This window comes from Takifugu rubripes, chromosome 11, assembly GCF_901000725.2.
Source record: "Takifugu rubripes chromosome 11, fTakRub1.2, whole genome shotgun sequence".
Classification (NCBI taxonomy): domain Eukaryota; kingdom Metazoa; phylum Chordata; class Actinopteri; order Tetraodontiformes; family Tetraodontidae; genus Takifugu; species Takifugu rubripes.
The window spans coordinates 573,866-578,865 of record NC_042295.1 but is presented as its reverse complement, the minus strand read 5'-3'; the positions used below and the strand labels follow the sequence as shown (position 1 = coordinate 578,865).

At 52.9% G+C, this 5,000-nt stretch overlaps 1 pseudogene; it reads right to left on the bottom strand.

The window, feature by feature from the left end:
- Positions 1-30, bottom strand: part of LOC115251530 (vegetative cell wall protein gp1-like) — a 2,620-nt pseudogene extending 2,590 nt beyond the window's left edge.
- Between the last annotated feature and the right edge of the window lie 4,970 nt (positions 31-5,000).

Sequence of the window (5,000 nt, the reverse complement as noted above, 5' to 3'; positions counted from 1 at the left end):
CTCTTCCATCTCACCTTTGATCTCTTCCATCATGCTGCTTCTGCTCACGTTTATATTAGCTGAGTGGAATCAAGCGGACACGTTCTAGCTAACACGTAAGAATGAGAGTGATGACATCAGAGTCCTCCTGCGTTCTCCCATGATGCTCTGGGGGCGGAGACAACGCCAGCAGTCATCTGCAGCACGTGGGTGGACACGGCGATGAGAAGATCATCGGAACGGAGCTCCTTCCCAACGCCGTCACGGAGCGCGGAAATGTCCAAAATAACAGTTCTGACCGATCTGGGGGGCGCGATTCACCCATGACAGAGATCAAAGCTCAAACCTTTGCTTTGTTTTAGCTTGAACGTTAAAACCGGAACGCTTTAAATCAGAGTTTCTCCCAGGAAACAACTTTTCCAGACGTGCTGATCCGCCTGATATCATCAACATTTAATCAGATGAAGGAATTCTGCTGTCTGATTTCATTAGTGAGAACGTCTGTATCTGGAGGACGAGGGGGGGTGAGGGGGGAGAACGAGGGGGGGGGCGGAGGGGGAGAACGAGGGGAGGAGAACGAGGGGAGGAGGATGAGGGGAGACGAAGGAAAGAAGCGTGAGGAATGCTAATGATGGAACGCCGCATCATGCTGACACGCCCCCCCCCCCCCCCAGGTAGGCGGGTGTCCTTGTTAGTGTGTCGTCCTGGTGGAACCAACCCGGAGACTGGGAATGTGTCTGGAATAAGAATTCCCAGCGTGACGAGCGGCTCCGCCCACACTCCAGCTCAGGTCGGGACGTGGTTGGACCTTCTGTCCCCCCGGGGCTCCCGTGGGTGTCCAGGTCAGGAGGGACACCTGTCCGCCTGGGGGGGCACCTTAACTCCTCCCTCCTAACTCTGACCCTCACCAGGAGAACTGAAGGTTCCGGATGTGTTTAGCATCACTAGCGTCCCGCGGCTGGCGGCTCCATCCCAGAATTCCCTGCTGCAGGTTCCTTCATCACTTCCTGTAGAAGCTCCTCAGGTCTCAGTGGCGGCCTGGTGTCATGTGATCAGCCCCTATGGGAATACGTGACCTTTGACCTTGTGTTCCTGCCTCTCTGCCTCACACCAACTGATCAGGTGATTTGGACTCTGCAGTGGGCGGAGCCTCAGCGCTGATGTCGTTCTGTTGCCATAGAGATCGATTAGCCCAGCTGGTCGGGTTGAGTAACTAACAACCGGTTTATGTGTCACTGGTGGGAACGTTGAGCGGCGGTTCCTGCTGGAGCGGGAACCACCCCCCCCCCCCCCTTTTCACCCCCCCCCTCGCTAGCTGCCACAGCTTTGCTGCCAGCTAACGCTTGTTAGCATCGGTCGTTCCTCTGCTTGTGTCTCCTTCCTGTAGGGCGGCGCTAGCTGGCAAATTAGCTGCGGTAAATACACACAGTGTACAAACTCCTGGCAATGCCCCATCACAGTAGCGAACGTAGCACGCAGATGTAGCTAGCAGCACATGCGACCCTGGACCCTGGACACCCTGGACTCTAGACCCTGGACCCTGGACACTAAACCTTAGACCCTAGACCCTGGACTCTAGACCCTGGACACTAGACCTTAGACCCTAGACCCTGGACTCTAGACCCTGGACACTAGACCTTAGACCCTAGACCCTGGACTCTAGACCCTGGACACTAGACCTTAGACCCTAGACCAGGGGTCGGCAACCCGCGGCTCTGGAGCCGCATGCGGCTCTTTGGCGCCGCCCTAGTGGCTCCCTGGAGCTTTTTCAAAAATATGAAAATGGAAATTGTTTTAATATAATTTCTGTAGGAGGAATAACGTGACAATCATTCTTAAAGTTTTCCAATGCTGTATAAATGTGTATAATAAATATTTAATTTCAACATCTCATTATAATGGAAGTTAAACTTAAAGCGCCATCGTACAGCAGAGCGGCCACGTGGTGCCTCATTCTCTCCAGGATGCTGCAGGGAAAATAAACATTTCATCATGAATGCTCATCATGTATTTGTAGCCTACTTATCATTTGGAAAGTAGGCTAATGCAGCTAATATAGACACTTACAGCAAGTGTTGCCTTTATTATGAGCCCTATATAAGGCTTTTAATTTTTTGCGGCTCCAGACAGATTTGTTTCTTGTTTTTTTGGTCCAATATGGCTCTTCCAACATTTTGGGTTGCCGACCCCTGCCCTAGACCCTGGACTCTAGACCCTGGACCCTGGACACTAGACCTTAGACCCTAGACCCTGGACCCTGGACACTAGACCTTAGACCCTAGACCCTGGACTCTAGACCCTGGACACTAGACCTTGGAGACTAGACCCTGGACACTAGACCTTGGACACTAGACCCTGGACACTAGACACTAGACCTTGGAGACTAGACCCTGGACCCTGGACACTAAACCTTAGACCCTAGACCCTGGACTCTAGACCTTGGAGACTAGACCCTGGACACTAAACCTTAGACCTTAGACCCTGGACACTAGACCCTGAACACTAGAACCTGGACAATGGACCTTAGACCGTGGACCTTAGACCCTGGACCTTAGACCTTGGACCCTGGACCCTGCGGAGGCTTCTCCTCCCTCCCAGCCGTTTGAACTAACCTAGCTTGTCTCAACAACCTGAAGCCTAAACCAGCAGCAGATCTTTGATCCTCACTCTTGGTCTGGTCCACCAGACGTGGTAGCCAGCTATGTATCCCATCATCCTTTGTGGTTGCAGGCGAGAGGGGCGGGGCACGATGCTAAGTATCCTGAAACCAGGAGCCGAGTCAGCGGCTTTTGTATGCTAGCACGAGTACGCTAACACGAATCCTGTCTACTGCCATTAGCTGCACCGCTAACTGCGCTAATGCTAACTACAAACCTTGATAACGACAGTTTCATCCATAAAAGATTTCCGGTTCTTTCGTCAACCAAACACAGACTTTAGTTCGTTGAATTATTTAATGAGTTAATTTGTTGCCGACAGAGCTCGCTAATGATGCTAATTGGATTGCTGACACCAGTGGACTTTCATGTGTTTTCCTCATGTTTCATTAGCATTTTCCCGTCCGCCTCCCTTCTGCGTTTCTGTGCGCCACCGGGATGAAACATCCATTTTTGATGTGTGCACTAAATTCTTGATGTTTGTTTTTCTTGGTGAGCGCGGCACCAATCGGCCCCGGGCCTACACGCTCATAAATGTGTCTGGATGAGCGATGAGACCACAGCGCACGCACACACGTAGAAGGAGGACAAACGCGTCCTCGGCGGAGGCAGATTCTCCCTGGAAGGACGGGATGTGCTGCGGCTACGGTCCTCACAAGAGCTGAATCTCCTGCAGGAAACACTCGCGTTTCACCACAGACGCTTCGTCTTTGGGGCTCAGCGTGAAAAGAGATTTAAATAAAAATGCTAAAATAAAGACAGCATCCGTGATTGGACGGACGATCGTGGCTGGTGAATAACAGGAACCTCCGTAGCGGAAATCGAAAGAGACAAATTAATTATTTCCCCGTATCTTGCTTGTTGCGTCCTGTCCCTCGTCACCAGTAATTCTGCATCCAAAACACATCCAAACATCAAGTCGCCGTTTTAACAGGCTACTCTTTCAGCTAGCCCTTGTTAGCTCGTGTAGCTAACGCACATCAAAAGTGTAAATCAGCCTATAGCAGCGTTACAATCGGGGCAAATTTAGCTACGCTCGCTAACTTGTTATCTTCTGCCGACAGCCACAACTTTAAAAACTTTGTAGCACTGTGAGCAGGAAGTGCACGTGAACACCAGGAAGTGCGCGTGAACACCAGGAAGTGCGCGTGAACACCAGGAAGTGCGCGTGAACACCAGGAAGTGCGTGTGAACACCAGGAAGGAGCAGCCAGTCTCAGGTCTGGATCCTCTTGTGGGTCTCCTGTAGAGGTTCCAGCTCAGGTTTGCTCCTGGTCCTGGGGGGGCGGGCCAGGGGGTCTCAGCAGGCCACCCTGCCTGGGGGGGTTGGAGGTCGGTTTTCTCTTCCTGCTGAAGCTTCTCGCGTGTTTAGCGAGGCTGCGGGATGCTAATGTGAGCGGCGCCGCGGGGCTGCACGCCGCCGTCTGGACGTGATGGGCCCAGACGTCCCCCTTCATGGTCTTCAGGCATGAAGGGGACCATCGTCCTCCTGTGTTTGAAGGAGAGAAATGCAGCTTTCAGCAGAAAGAGACGCTGGTGCTGGTCCGATGTCCTGTGGTGGAACCGGAGGAGTCAGAGGAGACCCTGCAGGAGGAGAACCTGCAGGAGGAGACCCTGCAGGAGGAGAACCTGCAGGAGGAGACCCTGCAGGAGGAGACCCTGCAGGAGGAGAACCTGCAGGAGGAGAACCTGCAGGAGGAGAACCTGCAGCATCTCTGTTCTCATAAGTTTCACCTGAGCTCCGTTAGCAACGGCGGCTCTGCTCCAGGATCATTAGCATTAGCATTAGCATTAACGGCTTTTCCCTGCTGCTCCTTGGATCTCCTGACCTGATGGTGACGGTCTTCCGTGGGTCCAGACTCCGTGAGTGTGCCGCAGCAGGAGTGCACGTACGTGCGCTGCTCAGCGTGCACACAGCTCTGCAGATGTAACGTGAGCGCAGTCGTGAATATTTAATCAGTGTTAATACGGCAGATATTAATCTCACAGGAAGTGAGACGAGTCGCCTCTGATGCATCTTTAATGGAAAAGAGCAGAAGAAGAAACGCGAGCGTTTACTTCCTGTGTGGCCTCGGCCAGCTTTATGATGGGATATGATGGGAAAATGGATCAGAAACATCAATAATCACCATTATATGTGTGTGGGGGGGGGGGGGGGGGGGGGGGGGGGGGGGGGCGTGGTTCCGCCCGACCCAGCAGCAGAACACTTCACAGACTCGGCTGCTGTTATTATCCAGCCGCTACTTCCTGTTCCTGCTTCCTGCTCTGTTGACGTCCATCTGGACACCTCAGAGGACACCAGGACAAGTGTCCAGCTCCACACACACACACACACACACACACACTCCCTGTCACCTGACCACCT